The sequence below is a fragment of the Tupaia chinensis genome, unplaced genomic scaffold, assembly GCF_000334495.1.
Source record: "Tupaia chinensis unplaced genomic scaffold, TupChi_1.0 Scaffold000207_1, whole genome shotgun sequence".
Lineage (NCBI taxonomy): Eukaryota > Metazoa > Chordata > Mammalia > Scandentia > Tupaiidae > Tupaia > Tupaia belangeri.
This window is the reverse complement of record NW_006159682.1, coordinates 45,518-66,770: the sequence shown is the minus strand read 5'-3', so window position 1 is coordinate 66,770 and position 21,253 is coordinate 45,518. Positions and strand designations below refer to the sequence as shown.

General features: G+C 40.9%; 1 pseudogene; it reads right to left on the bottom strand.

Moving 5' to 3' along the window:
* LOC102495267 (testis development-related protein pseudogene) overlaps positions 1 to 2,457 on the bottom strand; it is a 9,761-nt pseudogene extending 7,304 nt beyond the window's left edge.
* Positions 2,458 to 21,253: the final 18,796 nt, after the last annotated feature.

The following is a 21,253-nucleotide window of genomic DNA, read 5'->3' as shown; positions in this document are numbered from 1 at the left end:
AGAGAGAGAGCGAGAGGGTGAGAAAGTACCCTCCAGGGGTTATAAGTACACCACAGTCTTTCTCCTCCACTCTTCTCTCTGGGGTTTTGAGTACACACACACTCGCACCTGGTGTGTTTTTCAAGCTGCCAGGCCAGGATCAAACCTCACAGTCGGCCATGTGAGATGGACTCCACCGCACCACCTAGCGGGTCCTGGGACTTGTTTTAATTCAACATTATATTGCTAAAGTTTATCAGTAATGTTGTGGTTATAATTCATTCATTTCACCATTATATAGTACTTGATAGCAGACATGTAGTATGATTTATTTAATCAGCAGTTTGTAAATTTTTGCTCTTACAAATGGATTGTGCCATGAACATTTTTAAATGTGTGTCCTGGCAAACATATGTTAATGTTTTCATTGAACTAGAAATTCGTCAGATTGAACAATCTTTTTTTGAGAGGTTTTTCGTTTTTTTTGTTTTGTTTTTTTGCTATAGGACGCATGCACTTGCCAGAAAGTCAGAGAGAGACAGAGAGACAAAAAGCAAGAAATCACCCCCCAGGGGGGATGGCCATGCTGCAATCGCTCCTCCTCCATTCTCCTCTCAAGATCTTGGGCACATATGCACACACGCCCAGTGTGAGTTTAAGCCACCAGGTCCAGGACTCGAACTGTGGTCCACTACATGGAAGTCCAGCGACATAGCCATTACGCCAACTGCTGGTCCCTGAACAATCGATTTATGATAAACAAATTTCCTTTTTTTTAATTCAGCTTTTTTCCCAGTCATGTTAACAGTACTTCCATGTACCACTTTATTAAACATATTTCCATTGTCTAATTTCAAGCTTCTAAAATATATGTTGAAATATAAAATATGTGGAAATAATTTTGAAAGGAGAATTGTCATTAAGAGAGCCAAAAATACTCATAAAGACATAGCCATTACGCTAACTGCTGGTTCCCGTTCCCTGAACAATCTTAAAACTGCCTAAGAATGGCCAGCAGGTGGCATGGTTAAGGTTAAGGTGCACTGGACACATGGCCAACCACCGATTTGAGTCTTTGTCCTGGTGATTTGCTTCCTCACTTTCCCTCTCGCTCTGTGTGTCTAGTCACATTAAAATAAATGAATGAATGAATAAAATTAAATAATTATTTTTAAAAAATCAGAGCTTGAGAGTTCACTTATAGAAATTATGTTTAACATATCCAAGAAAAGCATACTATATATGTTCTTCACCATTGAGACAAAGGAAAATAAAAATTATACAATAATTCCATGTCAGGATTTGATTGGCTATGACAACAACAACAAAAATGAGCCAGCAGGTGGCATGGAGGTTGAGGTACTGGATCTCACATGGCCAACTTCATGGTTCGAGTTTCAGACCCAGTGACTTAAAAATCACTCCAGGTGCGTGTGCGTGTGTACCAAAACTCCCAAAAGGAGATTAGAGAAAAGCTGTGGTGTGGCTATCACCCCTAAGAGGAGATTTCTCACTTTCTCTCTCTTTCTGCCCCTCTCTCTCACACACACGTGAGTGCATGTGCCCTATGGCAAAACCAAAACAAACAAAAAAGTTAACAATGCCTTAAACACACATACATGTTGCTTTCATGTAAAACATCCAGAGATGAGACGTCTAAGAGCAGTATGACAGGATTCACAAAGGAGCCATGGATCCAGGCTTCTTCCAGTTTCTCTAGATTGGGACCTTTTTGTAAGACTATCTACTCTTTCATAGTATACTAACTACAACTTCATAGTATACTAATTAAAAATCACCATGACTTTGCAAACTCTTAGAAGCGCAATGAAATGGCATCATGGTCTGAACACACGTGGCGATGTGGTTTCTCCTCGCCACTCCACCTCCTCCCAGCTGTCCGTCAGGTGGCCTTTGCTTTGCTGTCGGATACTGACCAGCTTCCCTGCCGACCTTAGGCTCCACCTGGAGCTGTTTGCTGAGCTGGCCAGGCCGGTGTACTTGGTCGAGCCCTTGGCGTCATCCTGCCAGCCCAGCCGGGACAGGTGGCCACACGAGGCGTCCCCTGAACCAGCTGATACGTCTTCGAGAATGAGTTTTGGAGGCTCCCAGCCTTCAATCTCATCTGGTTTTTTAGACTGTTTATTCTGTTTTAAAACCAAATTGTCCCCAAATCCAGCTTTCTTCTCTGTCTTCAACTCTTCTCTTAATTGTATGCTAGCTCCTTTGGACTTGGGGGATTTACATCTTTCCAGCAGTTGTTGTTCATCATCCTTGTTAAACAGAAAAGTCACTTCTTTCCAACCTCGGAAGCTTGCTCCCTGAACCTGCGCCCAGGCGGCGGCCCTCCATGCAGGCCATCCTCCTCCTCAGGGGCTCGTCCAGCAGCACCCAGCTCTGACTCAGCCTCCACACGCTCCGGGCTGGCTCCGGAGTAGGCCTGTTGGTCCATGCCCGTTCTTGGCCACCGGCAGACACTCAGCCTGAGGTTCCTGCAAGACACGGGCCCAGTCAGGTTGTGAACTTCATCCTCCTGGTCCAGAAGGGGTGCTCAACGTCTATCATTATGTTAGTAAAAAGCAGGAACAAAGGAAGCAGAGCGTGCATTTTCCACTCAAGGACACTTTTCCCAAGTCACATATGACATTTCTAATTACATCCTATTCACCAGAAGGTAGACACATGGTTCTGGCTAGTTTCAAGGAAGGTTGGAAGGTGTAGTCTTTATTCTGGTCATCTGTATACTAAAATTAAGGACAAGGGGCCAGCAGGTGGAGTGGTTGGTTGTTGGGGCACTGAACTCCCACATGGTCAACTACAGTTCAGGTCCCAGACATGGCGGCTTGTAACTCATGCCAGGCGTGTGTGTGCATGTCCGAAATCCCAGGGTAAGAGTAGAGAAGGGATGGTAGCATGGCCATTTCACCCATGAGGTAATTTCTTTCTGTCTGTTTCTGTCTCTCCAGCAAGTGCATGCACCCTATGGCAAAACAAAATAAAGAAAAGAAAAATGTTAAGGACAACAGGAAAGAATGAGAAAATGGAGTCTGAAGACAGAAATCTCAGAAAATCATCCCAGCTAACAGGAGAACAGAAAGAAAACCCAGCAAGGTTTTAGGTTAAGAAATAGAAAAAAAATTAACATTGAGAGTAGTTCTACCCAATGGTTATCACTGTTAACTTTTTGATACATATTCTTCCAGTATTTTTCATCTATATGTACAATTATACATATATATTTATCATCTACATATACAACTATACAGTATAGGCATTATTATGCATATCAAAACATTCACACAATTTTGATTTTTATTGCCAGAAGGTAAATACTCTTGCCAGAGAAAGAGAAAGAAAGTACCCCCAGTGGGGTAAGGTCATGCCATGATCTCTTTTCCTCCATTTTTTCATCCTGTCAGGATTTGGGGCATACATACACATCTGCCTGATGTGGTTTTTGTTTGTGTGTTGTTTTTAAAGAATTATTTTTAACTAATTGTATCTATTACTATTTTTTTAAATTTGCTTTTATTTAAAATTATTATTATTATTATTATTATTATTATTATTAATTTGCTATTGGGCATGCACTTACCAAAGAAAGAGAGTGTGAGAAAGCAAGATGCCAGGTCCAGGACTTGAACTATAATCAGTCACATGGGATTCTAATGCCTTAACAACCATAGCACCTGCTGGCCCCATGCCTAATGTGTATTTTTTGGAGAAAGATTTTTTAGGGTGCATGCACTCACTGGAGAGACAGAGAGACAGAAAGCGAGAAATCCCCCCCCAGCGGGGATGGCCACGCCACAATCCCTTCTCCTCCATTCTCTTCTTGGGATTTTGAGCATGCATACAAACACACCCAGCATGCGTTTTAAGTCGCCAGGTCTGGGCCTTGACCCGCAGTCGACTACATGGGAGTCCCGCGACATCGCCATTACGCTAACTGCTGGCCCCTCTTCTTGGGATTTTGAGCATGCATACAAACACACCCAGCATGCGTTTTAAGTCGCCAGGTCTGGGCCTTGACCCGCAGTCGACTACATGGGAGTCCCGCGACATCGCCATTACGCTAACTGCTGGTCCCTCTTCTTGGGATTTTGAGCATGCATACAAACACACCCAGCATGAGTTTTAAGTCGCCAGGTCTGGGCCTTGAACCGCAGTCGACTACATGGGAGTTCATTACTCCATCTGCTGGTCCATGATGTGTTTTTAACCATTGTGACTGTAATTTGAACTGTGGTTAGCTGTAGGGGATCTGGTTCCCAGTGCAAAACCCTTAACTACTTATATGACAGGGTTGGCCCTCACGATTTTTTTTTTTTTAATTGCCAGAGAGTGCGTGTGCTTGTCAGAGAGAGACAGTGGGTGAAGAGGCCTGGGAAACCAATGAGGGATGGTCATGTGCTAGCCCTTCTGCTCCATTTCTCCGCCCTTTCTGGACTTTGGGCATACACACATGTGTGCTTGGGGTGTTTTTCAAGCCACTGGGTCTGGGACTAAATCACACAGTCGACCATGCAGGATCAAGTGCCTTAACTATCATGCCACTGGGCTGGAGGCACACATTATGTTTAAAGGATAACTTAAATTAGGGCAGTCAGTCAAAGGGAAATTTGACTAAGTTGTTTTTTCCCCCTACACTCTTAATAAACTTCATGGGAAATGCAACATTGAAGCAACTAAAGAAGGAAACAAGGTGATTTATAAGAGTAAGTATTTCACCGAGTTGCCAAGTGCAAGATAACTTTAACCACATATAGGTACTCTGAAATGAAGATTTCAAGGTGAATTTAAAATAAAAATGGAAGCCAGCTTCATGGCACAGTGGTAATGAACTATTGAAGAAAGCCAGATGCCACTTTACAAATGGGTTCAAATCCCTGGCCCAGTCAGCCTGAAACATGCCACGAGTGTGCACACGTGACTCAGACCATGGGCTGGAGGACTGGGAGAAGGGGATCGTGGTGTGACCAGACTCTGTGGACGGCACTCTTGCCTCTCTCATTCTCACATGGACGTGCACATGCTCTGTTGAAGAAGTAGAAGCATTTTACTTAAGGGATACAGAATTTGGGGGAACTTCAGATTACTAAGGTTTTCCAGACCACAGGCAAAAACAGTCACAGGTATCAATAAACTCATGTGTGTCCTACCCGTGGAGCAGATAGACTCTTTGATCTGCTTTCATTAAGAGTCTCCCAGATAGTGAACTGACATGGAATGATAATATGAAATGGTACTGAGGATGCAGAGATACGAGATTATTCATTACTCAGAATAATAAATGATACAGCTACTCTGGGTTACAGTTTGGCTATTTTTTTTTTAACACTTAACATACAATCACCATGTGACTTAGGAATTGAATTCTGGGCATTTATCCCAGAGACATGAAAACTTACATTCACATAAAATTTATACGTGAATATTTAGAACAGTCCCAAACTGGAAATAATCCAGAAGCCTTCCAACTGATAAATAATTAAAACAACTGTTGTATATCCATACCATGGAATACAACTCAACAATTAAAAGGAGTTAATTACTTTTTTTTTTAATTTGCTAGGGGCATGTATGCTCACTGGCGAGTGAGAGAGAATGTGAGAAAGCACCCCTCATGGGGGATGGTCACACTGCAATCCCTTCTCTTCCATTCCTCAGTTCTTTTAGGATTTTGAACATGCACACACATGTGCCCGGTGTGTTTCTGAGTCGTTGGATCTGGGATTCCAACGATGCTATTGGCCATGTGAGATGTAGTTGCCTTTACCATCACACCACTGGCTGGTTCAGGAGTGAACCATTTATACATGCACGAATTAGATGAATCCCAAAGGAATTATGATGAGTGAAAAAAGTTAATCTCAACAAGTTATATTCTATATTATTCTACTTATGTTACATTCTTGAAATGACAAAATTAGAGAAATAGAGAACATCTTGATGGTTGCCAAAGGTTTAGGACAAGGCAGGAGCATAAGGGAAGTGTGTGGTTCTAAGGAGGCAGCATGAGAGAAACTTGTGATAGAACAGTTCTACTGTATATCTCCATTGTGGTGGTGGTTACACAAAAAAATGCGTGTGATAAAATCGCATAAAGCTATATACACACACACACACACATGCTTATAAAACTGGTAATATTTAATTAAATGAGTGATTAAAGAGATATTTAAAAAAAAGAAGAAGCCATGACAAGTAAAAGCTTGGGCCACCCCATAGTGCAGCACTTACAACCCATGTGTGCAGGGAGCCGGGTCCCACATGGCTGACCATAGTTCAAATTCCAGCTCTAGTGGTTTGTAAAACACACAGGATGCATATGCTTGTGTGTCCAGGATCCTGACAGGATGGAGAAATGAAACAAAAGGGATTATGGCATAAACATACCCAATTGAGAAGCACTTTCTTTCTCTCCCACCCCCTCTCTCTGGCAAGTGCACATGCCCTATGGCAATGGGGTGCATGAGAGGTGCACCCATTCTCTTTAATCACTTTCTTCCTCTCCCACCCCCTCTCTCTGGCAATGGGGTGCATGAGAGGTGCACCCATTCTCTTTAATCCCTTTCTATTGCATTGCGTGATTTCTTCACAGTTATTTTAGGAAATTCTCTGTTTAAGTATATCTATTTTGTTATTTAACTTGTCAGTTGACCTTTTCATTTCTGTGACAGTATTTTTGTTTGTTTGTTTAAAATTTTATTTATTGAAGCCAGCAGGTGGCGTAGTGGTTAAGGTGCTGGACTCCCACATGGCCAACTGTGGTTCGAGTCCTGGACCCAGCGGCTTAAAAATAACACCAGGTGTGTGTGCATGTGTGCCTAAAATTCCAAGAGGAGACTGGAGGAGAAGGGATTGCAGTGCGGTCATTGCCTGAGGGGATGATTTCTCACTTTCTCTTGATCTGTCTCTCTCTGTCTCTTCAGCAAGCCCATGTGCCCTACAGCAAAAATTTTCCTCTAAAAAACAAAAAATAAAGTTATTTTTCTTCCACGGGGTTGAGGCACCTACAACAGGATCTTCGTGCCACAAATTAAGTGCACTTGATGGAGAGACAGAGAGAAACAGAGAGACAGAAAGCAAGAAATCACTCCCCAGGGGGAATGGCCATGCCACAATCCTTTCTCCTCCATTCTCCTCTCAATTTTGGGCCCGTGTACGCATGCACCTGGCATGTTTCAAACTACTGGGTCCAGGACTTGAACTGTAGTGGTCCATGTGAGAATCCAGTGGCCTAATCACTATGCCTCAGGCTGGCCCAAATTCTTTTAAGTTTTGTTCAATGCTGTTTGTTTTCACTCTTTTGAATAATGTCTGGCACAACATAGACATTCAATAAATGAGTGGTTGAGTTCAGTCATGAGGAAGATAAAGACCTAACAGCATAGCCTTGTATTATTAGGTTGATGAAAATGTCTTATTTTTTCTATGCAAAAATGTGTCATGACTTCTGACAACCCAAAACGTAGATAATAACTTGACAAAAGTCAAAGGAAAAACTGATAAATTCAAAACCACACTTGATGACTTTTAATATTCATCACACAGGAAATAATAAGAACAAACAGAAACATTTTTTCAAGATACAGATCATTTATATAACTGACACCAAATTCAATCCAATCGATACATACAGAACCTTACACCCAACCATTAGAGAATACATAACTTTCAAGACTACAGGATTACACAGAAAAAAATTTACAAATATTGACTATAAACAAGACCATAAAGAAAGAAAATACTAAAGAATCTATATATAATGCTTCTTGAATGCAATGTAATAACGTTAGAAATACTTTTTTAAAAGAATTATTTTATTTAACTTTATTTATTTATTTATTTTAATTTGACCAGGGGGGGATAGGGGGTGAGGGGGGTACATGAGAAAGCAAGCTGCCAGGTCTAAGACTTGAACCACAGTCAGCCATGTAGGATTCCAACACCCTTAACTACCATGCTACCTGCCAGCCCCAACCAATGCTTTTAAATATTTAGAAATTTAAAAACATATTTTCAATAATGCAGTCTTAAAATAAGAAATGTTGGGACCAGCAGTTAGCGTAATGGCTATGTCGCTGGACTCCCATGTAGTTGACCGCAGTTCACATCCTGGACCCGGCGGCTTAAACTCACGCCGGGCATGTGTGTGTGCGTGCCCAAGATCCCGAGAGGAGAATGGAGGAGAAGGGATTGCGGCATGGCCGTCCCCCCTGGGGGGTGATTTCTCGTTTTCTGTATCTCTGTCTCTCTTTCTGGCGAGCACACACGCCTTATAGCAAAAACCTCTCCAAAAAAAAAAAAAAGAAAGAAAGAAAAGAAATGTTAATGAACATGAAATATATTTTTAAATGGTAATGAAAATATTACATATTAAACTTACAGTACAAATAGTACATGAGGAAAATTTACTCCCTCACATGTACATATTTTATTATAAAAAATAATAAAAATTAATGAGTTTCTAAATGTAAACTTCAGAAAATGAATAAATGAATAGGAGAGTAAGAAAGTATAAGAAACAGTAAATGTAATAGGAAAAAGTACTGTATGAGAAACGATGTAACGATGCTAGTTTTTTAAAGAGACTAAGAAGATACCTTGTATTATCTACTTGTAGATACTTTGTTTACATTTTCATATCTCTGAAATACTTTACATGAGTATTTGAGCATTAATAATATCTAAGATTTGATATAATATTGTAGACAAGTTTCTGGTAAGGTTAATAAATAAAAGACCAGACACAAATAAAAAATACTGAAAATTAAATAAAGATATAACCATGGGGCCAGTGGAAGCATGGTTCTTAAGGAAGATGGATTCAGCATGGTCAACAGTGTGGTTTGAGTCCTGGACCCACTTGGGTGCTGCAAAATCCCCAAAGGAGAAATGAAGAAGGGACTGCAGCATTACCATCCGCCATAGGAGGTGCTTTCTCACTTTCTCTTTGTCTCTCTCCAGTGAGTGCACATGCCTTTAGCAAATCAAAAAAGGGAAAAAAAGAAAAAGAAGAAAACATAACTACGAGGCCAGACCTTGGCATGTTGGTTGAGGTGGATGAATCTCACATGGCTAACCAGACAGTTCACGTTCCAGACCCAGTACTTAGAGAAACACTGGGTACAAGCATAAATCTGCTCAAAACCCCAAAGAGATGCAGAAACAGAGGAGAAGGGATCACAGCATGACCACTCCCCATGACAAGATGCCTTCTCACTTTCCCTCCTTTCTCTGTGTCTCTCCCCAGTGAGTGCATGAACCCTCTGGCGAAACTAAAAACAGAAGACATAACTATGATTGCAACAAAAGATGCTTTGACCAAATTAATGGCAATAAATCTGAAGGCAAATTTTTTAAAGATAAACATGAATTATAAAATTTAACTTGCAAAGAAATAGAAGACACAACTAGACCTACAATCATAAAAGATGTGGAATAATAGTTAAATCTACCACAAAAAAAATGAGGTTTATATGATTTTACAGGCGAGTTCATTTCCAGAAATGAACTAAGAAATGGAAAGTTTATTTTACGAGGCGAGTCTATCCTTGATACCGAAACCAGAAAGTGACTGTACAAGAGAGGAGGATACAAGTCGGTTTTGGTTTTGAGAACAAACGTAAAAAAAATCCTAAACAAAATAATAGCAACTCAAATCCAGGAATGTGTTTTTTTCAAAATTACAATCAATTTGGGTTTATCACACAAATAAATTATCATAAGGAAAATATCTGTTATTTCAACACATGTGTGTATAAAGAAGGAAAACCATGTGATCTCAGAGGATATAGAAAAGTACTCAATAAAATTCAATATTAATTCATTATTTTAAAAAGCACAAAACTCTCAGTTAACCAGAAATAGGAGATTTTTTCCTAACTTGAAAAAGAGTATCTATTAAAACCTACAGCAAACATTATATTCAACAGTGAAATGTTAGAAACATTTTTAAATTCAAGGAAAAAAAAACAAGTATGATCATTATCACCACTTGCATTTACCATTATACTGGAGGACTTGTATAAGAAACAGGTACAATACATAAGAATTATAAAAATGTAACTGTTGTAGCATATTATTTATAGTTGTCTCAAATTGCCACCCCTGCATATCTGACTGTGGTTTTGATGTTTTCTCTGTCTCTTCACACTATTTTTTTATCTTGTAGGATGTCTTGTAATTCTTTGTTGAAAGCCAGACATAATATACTGGATAAACAGAATTGAGATAGAAGCAGCCCACTGCCTGGTGGTTGAGACAACTGGACCCCATATGGCTAACCACACGGTTCAAGTCCTGGACCAAGTGGTTTGAGAAACACCCCAGGCGTGTGTGTATGTGTGTGTGTGTGTGTGTGTGTGTGTGTGTGAGTGCATGTGCGTGTGCCCAAAATCCTGAGAGAGAAACAGAAAAAGGAAATGCAGTACAACCATAGGAGGTGCTTCATTTCTCTCTTTTTGGCCAGTACACATGCCTTGTGGCAAATTTTATTTTAAAAAAGAACTGAGATATAAGGCCAGCAGGTGGCATGGTGCTTAAGGACACTGGACTCCCACATGGCCGACTGCAGTTGGAGTCCCAGACCTGGTAGCTTGCTTTTTCATTCCCCCCCAACTCTGTCGTTCTCAGGTCCAATTTAAATAAATAAATAAATAAAGTTAAATAAAACAATCCTTTTAAAAATATATCTTTAAAAAAGGGGACCAGGAGTTGGCATAATGGCTATGTTGCTGGACTTCCATGTAGTTGACCACAGCTCAAGTCTCAGACCTAGTGGCTTAAACTCATGCCAGGTGCGTGTGCGGTCGTGCCCAAGATCCCGAGAGGAGAAGGGATTGCGGCATGGCCATCCCCCCTGGGGGGTGATTTCTCACTTTCTGTCTGTCTTTTTTGCGAGTGCATGTGCCCTATAGCAAAAATCTCTAAAAAAGAAAAGAAAAAAATACACCCCCACACACACACACACATATATAAATATATATCTTTTTTAAAAAGAACTGAGATAAATACGCCATTTGTGTGAGATTTTTAGATTTATCTGGTTGAAGATTAGGCTATAGTTACTGTTTGCCTTAGTTGTAGGTCTCAGAGGCTTAAATTTCCTCTGATATCCTTGTGTCTGTCTCTTATACTGGCTTTAGATTTTCCTAGAGTCTTCTTAAATAATATCCAAGACAAACAATTCTTTCAGTTGTATTCCCATTATTAAACAAGGGCCCTATTAATATGGTGGTGAGATATGGGAAGAGGGAGAAAGTTCTACATATCTATGATTAGGTCTCAGACTTCAGTGAACCTGTGCCCCTTGGCTGTAACTATCATACATGCTTCTCAGTCTTGTTTTCATTTTTTCTACCTTAAGTGAAACAGGAAGGCTAGAGCGGGCTGGAGTTTGGCATTTCCCCTCCCCTATGTGGAAAGCTGGTGGGGACTGAATTTGAGTATTTCTCTTCCCATAGGTTAGTTGGTCTCTGGCAAAACTCTAATCAGTTAGGGTCCAGTAATAGTTACTGTCAAGAGAAGGCCTTGTTAAGAACAGAATGCTCCGGACCAGAAGTTAGCGTAATGGCTATGTCACTGAACTCCCATGTAGTCGACTGCGGTTTGAGTCCCAGACCTGGTGGCTTAAACTCACACCGGGCGTGCATGCGTGCGTGCCCAAGATCCCAAGAGGAGAATGAAAGAGAAGGGATTGCAGCATGGCCATCCCCCCTGGGGGGTGATTTCTCGCTTTCTGTCTCTCTGTCTCTCTCTTTCTGGCAAGCACACACGCCCTATAGCAAAAAAAAAAAAAGAACAGAATGCTCTGGGCATATCTATGTTTTTTAAAAAGTTTCTGCCATAGACTACATGTGTTTGCCAGAGAGAGACAAAGAGAGATGGTGAGAGGAAAATTGAGAAATCACCCCCTGAAAGAGATGGCCACACCACAATCCCTTCTCTTCCATAATCCTCCTGAGATTTGGGCACATATGCACATGTGCCTTCTGTGATTTTCAGGAAACCAGATCTGGGACCTGAACTGTAGTTGGCCATGTAGGAATCTAGCACCTCAACCTTCACACCACCTGTTGGCCCCAACTCTGGATTTATTTAAAACTGTTTAGCTGCTTTTCCCCTTTTTCTTTCAGAAACTCAAGGACTTTTCCCCACTATTCACCATGAAAATGTGGAGAGCCCCTGGAAGTAAACCTTGACACTGTGGGAGCCCTAGTAAGACTGATCCTCCTGGAATTTTTAACTCTCACAACATGCCCATGCTGAGCTTCCAACAACTTACCAATTACAGCTTCAACTTTCTTATCCCACTACTAATTCTCATAGCAGTTTCTGACCTAGGGATTCTGGTTTGATAAGTTATGATTCTCTGCATCCATCTTTCTGTCTCTTCAATTTTGAGGGCAGTAGTTTGCCCTAATAAATTAAAAAATAATAATAACAAATGGAATTAAGTAAATAAATACTTCTTTTTTAAAAAGATCTAAATAAATGGAAATTCATGAAGGTACTTCAAAAGTTCATGAAAAATAGGGAACCAGCAGTTAACGTAATGGCTATGTTGCTGGACTCCCACGTAGTCAACCGCAGTTCGCGCCCTGACCCGGTGGCTTAAAACTCACACTGGGCGTGTGTGCGTTCATGTCCAAGATCCCGAGAGGAGAATGGAGGAGAAGGGATTGCGGCGTGACCATCCCCCCTGGGGGGTGATTTCTCGCTTTCTGTCTCTATGTCTCTCTCTGTCTGTCTGGCGAGCGCAAACGCCCTATAGCAAAAATCTCTCAAAAAAAGAAAAAGTTCATGAAAAATAGAATTAGAATAGATTAAGGTGCTAGACTCCCCCATGGCCAACTATTGTTTGAGTCCTAGACTCAGTAGCGTGAAAATGAAGCTGGGTATGTGTGCATACATACCCAAAATTCCAAGAGAAGAATGGATTGTGGCATGACCACCCTTCCTGGGAGTGATTTTCTCACATTCCCTCTCACTATCTCTTTCCAGTGAGCACACATCCCCTATGGCAAAAACCTTTAAAATACATATATAAGTTTGTTTTGGTATAAGAAGGTTTTTTGTTTGTTTGTTTGGGTTTTTTTTTTTTTTTTTTTGAGAGGTTTTTGCTATAGGGTGTGTGCACTCGCCAGACAGACAGAGAGAGATAGACAGAAAGCAAGAAATCACCCCCCAGGGGGGATGGCCACACCACAATCCCTTTTCCTCCATTCTCCTCTTGGGATCTTGGGCATGCATGCACACGTGCCTGGCATGAGTTTAAGCCACCGGGTCTAGGACTCAAACCACGGTCAACTACATGAGAATCCAGCAACAGCCATTACACTAACTGCTGGTCCCAGTGTAAAAAGATTTTGAAATCCATGTATAGTAATAATACACATCCCCCATGAACTTTTAAAAACTTTATTTAATTATTATTATTTTTTAAAATTTGCTATAGGGTACATGTGCTCACCAGAGAGACACTGAGAGAGGGAGGGAAAGTGAGAAAGTTAGTCCATGACTCAAACCACCGATGGTCATGTGGAAGTCCAGCACCTTAACCGCCATGCCATCTGCTGCCCTCCCCATGAACTTTTTGAGGACCCAGGTATACCATGTTTATAGATGGGATAACTCAATATCACAAACAGAAATATTGATGAATTGAACTTCAATAAGATTTTAAATGTCTGCACTATGGTACCAAAATCTCAGCTAAAATACAAGTTTCATGTGGCCAGGTTATGGAGAAACAGGAATTTTCATACGTTGCTGGTAAACATCTAGAAAGGTACAACTTCTTTGAAGAGCAATGTAATGTTATCTGGTAAAATTGTAGAGTCACATGTTAGGCCCCAGAAATTCTACTCTATACTACTTGTCTTTTTCAATGTGTTTTTATTTGCCCTTTCAATGCAAAAACAATCATTAGTAAAACTGCTGATGCTTTAGCACAAACCAAGGCTGTGGCACCAAACTGTTCTGGTCACTATTGTATTCTCTACTTTAAAAAATCAAGTAAAATAATCACAATAAAAATCCAGTTTTACTCAGGAATTTCATAGATGAAGCAATAAAATTACTAATAAATGTGATTAAATCTCAACTCTTGAGCACATGTCTTTTTTTTTTTTTTCTCTCCTTTTTTCTTTTAATTTTGCCAGATGTGTCTGCTTGCTGGAGACCGAGGGGTAGAGTGTGTGGGGGAACAAAGCACATCCCATGAGGCTTGGTCTTGCTGCAATACTTTCTCTTTGCTTTCTCCCTCCTTTTGGGATTCTGAGTATGGATACACGCACACTTGGCAAGTTTTTCAAACTGCCTGGCCTGGGATTCAAACCACACTGTCAACCATGTGGGATCCAGCCACCTTAACCACCATGCCACAGGCTGACCTTTTTTTTTTCTTTCATTTTTTTTAATGATAGAGAACACACATGTGCACAGAGAGAGAAGGTGAGGAACACCCGTAACACGCTCCTGTCATACTGTGATCCCTACTTCCCAGTCCTCCAGTTCCTCAGGATCCTAGACACTCAAATACACATGTCAGCCATACCTCCAGGCCAACCTGGAGAGCTGTACTTGTGGTCAGCCATATAGCTTCCAGAACTGTAGTCTAGCAATCCAGAGACTGCACCATGTAGGCTAGGCTTCTCTGTGATAATAATATTCTGTGTACTGAAATGAAAGGCATTTCTGCACTCTAAGTTATGATGATTATTCTCTTAGAAGCATTTGTACATTATTTTGAGCTAGTAGCTGAACTAGCCACTATTTTCATGGAACCCATTTTTACTTGGAGGAAAGACTGACAAATATGGTTATTCAGACTTGAGAATTTGGCAGGCATTTTCTCCAAAAATGAACAAAGTGAGCTTGTCACTTCAAGGAAGATGACTGACTGCATTGTTGCCAATGAGAATTTTTTTTCATGCAAAAATTAGAATTTTGGAAAACTTGTGTCAACCACCATGAACCTGATAGCTTCTCAATTTTAAAAAACATTTACGATTAAATCAGTGGTGATAGAAATCAATGTGCTTTTTTGATATCCTATAAAAAAAATCTGTCAACATTTGTAAGACCTGCAAATTCAGTGGACAAATGTTTTCCTAGTGACTAAGAAAGATGAATGTTACACTAACACTAAGGTTTAGTGTAACAGTACAAAATTGCAACTAACCTTTAAGAAACTATTATTTGTTGAGTTTTTATTTAGTTTCTTTGCTGAACAATATCCAGAATTATCTGAGGTTATCAAGCTACTCCTCCCTTTTACAAGTACCTATCTGTGTGAGGCCTGTGTTTCTTCAGTTACTTCAGCTAGACAATATATTGCAACAGATTGAATGCGGAAGCAGATGCGAGAATTCAGCAGATACTTATTGAGTCAGATGTTAAAGAGATTTGCAAAAATGCAAAACAATGCTTCTCTACTCATTAATTTTTTGGGGGGGAGGAGTGGTAAAATGTAGTTATTTTTCATTAAAAAACATTGTTTCATTAAAACAAATTGTTGTTGTTTTAAGTGGACAGAAAAGGTTTATTATTTACTTTCCAAGGGAAAAAAGGACCCAGGTGCAGGGAGTTGCATCGGCCTTATTATTGTTATTTTAAATGGATTTATAAATCAACATTTTAAAATTTCTTGGTTTTAATTTTAAATACCATAAAGACCAACAGATATAATCCATATAAACAAAAGCTACTTGGGGTCCTTAATAATTTTAACAGTGTAAAAGGCTCCCAAGAGTAAAACTTTCAGAACACTGCCCTTGAGAAAAATACCTCATGTATGTTTTCCCAAGGGACACAAGACTCTTTGTTGCAGCAATGTTTGTGATTCCAAAGAAAAGAGTATTATTGATGTGTATTAATAAGAGATTGATGGCCTTTTGATATAGTCATATGCTGAAATACCTTTTTAAAGTAAAAACGAATGTGCTAGATTTAGATGTATTAGTGTAATAATTCTGAATCATGCTGAGAGAAAAACATTGCAAAAGGAGAAGTACAGGTTGCATACCTTTCAAAAACAGAGAAGGATATGATTGCTTAAGAATACGTTCAGGGGCCAATAGGTGGAGTGGTGGTTAAGGTGTTGGACACTCCCACATGGCCAACCACAGTTGGAGTCCCAGACCTAGCGGCTTGCTTTCTCACTTTTCCTTTCTCTCTCTCTATGTGTGTCTCTCTCTAGTAAAATTAAAATGAATGAATAAATAAACATTAAATTTAAAAAGGAATAAGTTCATTTGGGGGCTGGTGGGTGGAATGGTGGTTAAGGTGCTGAACTCCCACATGGCCAACTATGGTTCAAGTCCTGGACCTGGCAGCTTGCTTTCTCACTTTCCTGCTCTCTCTCTCTCTTTGATCGAATTTTTTCTTTAAATAATAAAATAAATAACTCTTTTAAAAAAAAAAGATGAGTATGTCCATTCATAGTTAAGAGTATATACTCTTAGTTGTGGGTATACAGAAAAATTCATATCAACCTGAGGACAGGAGTAAAGAGTGGAGCCAGGGGAAGGAGGAGCATTCAAATGTATGCATGCATTATTCAGAAAAAGATGTGAAGTAAATGTGGTACCGAGTTTATAAATGCTGATCTGGGCCATAGGTATTACTCTATACATGTCTGTTCATTTGAAATAGTCCAGTATTAAAATATATTTATTTTTTAAATATCTGTGTGTCTGTTAGCTAGCAAAGAAAAACTCAAGTGTCCGGTTCCCTGTAATACATGTCTCCAGCCAAGACTGGACTGCCAGCTGCCCCTTTTGCAGGCTGCTTGTTGACCCTAATGGACAACTTGGGATATTTGAAGGGTAATTCTTTTTTGTCTGCAAAGCTCTTGATCCTGGGTTCTCAGTCATGGCTGCAAAGGAAATTCTCCCTCAGATTTCTTACAGAACTCCTGCAGCTGTCAGGCAGGGCAAGAAGCCAGAATACCCAGGGAACAATTTGAACAGGCATCAGCATAGTTCCCGCTCAGAGCAGGACTCCCAACACAAAGTATCCTGTTCCTTTTCCTTTTCCTTTTGAAACCAGAGAGCAAGCCTTTGATTTGTGTGGTGATGATATCATGTAGCCTGCTGGGTGTAGCTGGGCTCTGGGCGTGGAGCTGGGAGGCACCTAATTCCCTTAACACTCTCTGGAGCCTCTGGAGCCCCATTGGATCATTTCATAGTAAGAATGAGATGATTTTTTTGCCTTTAAACTCGTAAGTTCTGCCTAGAAGCCTCTCAGCTTCCTGGTGTTTTTATTACGAATACCCTCAGCAATAATTTTCAGACTTCATAGCCTCTGATAAGGAGGAAGGAGCTTGATATTCTGGTTTTGTTTCTGTTTGAAGAGTGTATCCCAAAGGAATTGTATGTGTCCCAGATTCAACACAGCTGTTAATTAGAGCTGAGAACACTTGGTTGACCCCTGTGTGGCTAATTGCTAGAATTGAGAAGGGTCTCTAAGGGCCTTATATGATAACAACAGAAAATTGTACTGAGCCTCACCTAACGCTTCTGGATCCAGTTCAGGACGGGAAGCAATAGGCTCCCTGCGGTTTCTGGCACTGGAGAGACAGCTATGTGCTGAAGGAGCAGTATTAAGGATTCTCTTCAGTGATTAAAACACCCACATTTCACTTTGGATGTGTGACCTGAGGCAGTGTGTTAGGAAGGGCTGATGGGAAAGCTCAGTACTGTGTATCACAGCCTGCTTGGCCTACTTTGGAAGGCTTCAACTCCTGCCTCATCATGGCGGCCAGACGCCAGCACCAGCGCCACCTCCAGGCCAGTTCTGTGACAAGATAGTGTGAGGCAACTTCTGTAGAGACCCCAGATCAGCTTCTAAGGGGCACCCCGTTGTAATCATTCTTGTTCCCCACCTTACAATGACGACAGTGACCAGCTGTCAGATGAGAAAAATGTATGGAAACTACCTACCTCACTACCTAGCCCTGGCAAGCTCCTCCCTGCCCCATCTACCTTGTGGGCCGAGAATAGCACAGTAATAACCAGAAACAGAAAGGTGGGCTGACAGAGAGGGCGAGAGCAGTCTGGGTGAGAAAAAAGAGAAGATGAATAACAAAGAGGCAAGAAAATTAAAGATGAAACTCAGCAAGACTACCAGAAGGACAGTGGTCAAGGAAAGAAAAACGAGGAGTATGAAACAGGAGGAGGAGGCTTAAAGAATGGAAGAGGAACTGATGAGACCAGCCAGATAGAGTAGTAACGGAAATGGCTCTTCCTCCTTCCTCCCCAGGGTCTGGGGAGAGAGAAAGTCATCAGAGTGATGGTCAGTTTTTTGGCCTTCTCAGCCACGAGGCCCAAAGCACAGTCCAGAGAGCTCAGTGCTCTGGCTGACTCTACTCCCTCGGCCTAGCCTGAGCAAGGTGGTCTGGAGCCAGCAGTGTAAAGAGAGACTCATGATTCCTTTTGCAGAGGAGGTTCAAGTCATAGGTCCAATTCCAGAAAATGACAGCTATAGAAAAGCAACCAGAGTCAGCCTTGCCCAGGGTGATTGGGGAACAACTCAAAGGGAGGTGGAGGAAAAAGAATCAGTTTCATTGTTTCCTAGACCCTAGATTGGGCTCCAGGGATGGCTGAGAACCCCACAAGATCTTGAGTCTCTAATTGGGCCTTTCAGACCTTCCTCCTAACAGATGCTTTTCACTAACAAATGTATAGAGAGGGTACCTGAGTGTTCAGTCCATGTTGAACAAGAGTAGAGGAAACAGGGACAGTAAGCATGACTGCTGTTGGCAAGCACTATAATGGGGACAAAACTTGCAGACTCAAGGAATCATGGTGTGCATCCCAGAAGAACACAAATTATTAGTTAATGGCGCAGTGCAGGCTCAAAGTCTGTAGGAACTAGAAGAGAGGCCATTGAGGACGTCAGCAGTCAAGGAGACTTCATGAAGGAGATGGGACTTAAGGATAAGTGGAGACTTTGAGGACAAACACTGAGTTAGAAGTGCTTTACTTGGGGCCAGCAGGTGGAATAGTGGTTAAGGCATTAGACTCCCACATGGCCAATGGTGGTTTGAGTCCTGGACCTGGTGTCTTGAAGTTCATGCTGGGCATGTGTGTGTGTGTGTGTGTGTGTGCATGCATGCCCCAAATCCGGATGTGCGTGCACCCAAAATCTCAGGAGAAGAGTGAAAGAGAAGGGACAAAATCCCAGGAGGAGAATGGAAGAGAAGGGATTATGGCCTGACCATCCTCCCTGTGGAGGACGATCTCTCACTTTCCTTCTCACTGTCTCTGTCTCTCTGGCAAGCACATACACCCTATGGCAAAAACCTTTTTTCCTTTCTTTATTTTTAAAAAGAGTGCTTTATTTGGATTAAATTGACAAGGCTGACCTTATTTAGTTGGAAGGTTCATGTTAGAGGATGATGAGATGTTGTAGTCCTTCATGGACATAAATTTCCATTTTATATTTTGAGACTTTTTATGTAAGTTCTCATAATTGCTCCTAACAAAGCTTTTAAGAATTTTTACTTTCAGAATTGAAAGACAGATTTTTATATAATCCAACGCCCCATATTATTAATATATTTGGGAAAAATGAGTTGCAAAGAGATTGAGTGATTAACTCAAGATATTCAGTTAACTAGTTAACTAGACTGTGACTCTGGTCTTATTCTATTCAAATGAACTTTGCATTGTATAAATGCAGTTTTTTATTTTTTGTTTATACAAAAGTATTTCCTATAATAGAGGCCTATACTCAAGTGGAATAAAATTATAAGCTTTATTCCTTACAATAAAAGAATAATCTAAGAATATAATCATCCTAGAAAATACAGTTAAAAATCATCCATCATTACAGCATCCAGTTCATAGGCTTTTTGGAAATTTTTAAAAGTCTACATTATTTTGGCCCAGCTGTGATCAGGTACAGATTGTGCTAGCTCTAGGGAGTCTGGAGACCAAATGGGAGGTCCAGGTTTGGTTCTTGTACCAAACAGAACATGCTCGATGTGGTTGTGTGCATCTGTCATCCTAGCTAGGAGACTGGGCAGGAGAATTACAACATGGTGAGACCCTGTCAAAAATACCTATCTCTGCTTTTGAACCTATCTCTCTCTCCTTCTCTCTGTCTCTGAAAGGAAAAATAAAAGTCTATATTATTTTAATTCGATCATTACACAACAAGTAGCTTTATTTTAGGAGCAAATGTCTCTGGTCTCTCTGTTATATTTGGTTTTGTTTGTTTGTTTGTTTTTGCCATAGGGCACGCATACTAGCTGAAGACAGAGAGAGAGAGAAAGTGAGAAGTCACCTCCCTCCCTGGTTCTATGGCCATGCTATGATGCTTTCTTTTCCATTCTCCTCTCAGGATTTTGGGCATACATACACATGCACCCAGTGTGTTTTCCAGGCCACTGGTCCAGGACTCAAACCACAGAGTCAGCCATGTGGGGTCCAGTGCCTCAACCACCATGCCACTTGCTGGTCTGTCTTCTGGTCCCTTTTAAGGAGAAGCAGCTTAGATAGGATAATGTGGTAGAAGAGCATGAGATTTGGAGACCTGGGCCAGTCGTTACTAGCTGTGTGCTCTTCCATAAGTCAATCAACTTCCCTGGACTTTGATTTCTCATCTACAAAATGATGGAGGTCCAGTGATCTACTTCAGTTATCTGTTCTGAGTCTTGACTTCAAATATCAATCACTGTAAACCTGGAATGGTTACTTAAATTAAAGCAAAACTGAATCTGATGTTTTTAAAGGATGGTAACATCATGTTAGAATAGGCCTCTTCCTTTCTCAGAGTTTTGGCTAAGGATTCAAAGCCGAGAACAATAGTTTAGGTTTTCTTCTCCTCTACAGTTAAAGTGAGAGACAAGACAGCCATGGGAAAACTTACAAAGAGAGTGACCTAGAGCCAGTTCTGCCATGATTAGACCTTCATGCATCTCCAGGCTTCATAAAAGAAGGCTAAGAGGAGAAACCCAGAGGCTACCCTCTAATTTCACTAGAAAAAACTTCAGAGAGAGGCTGGCTGGCAGCACCTTGGGCAGCTGAGTGAAGGCAGTGTATCCCAGCAGGGACAGGTTGCCCTTGCAGAAAACACTGGGGACAGCTATGCCAGGTGGATGTGAGAAAGAATTGAATTTAAGCCACCAGGCAGATCCTATCTAAGGGCCCTTCTAGATGATTCCAACGTGAAAAACAAACATCATGTGGTTGGTGTCTTGAAATCTAAGTAATAAAGGGGAAAAGTTAAGAGTGTAGCTGAGATGGGTGTTGTCCCA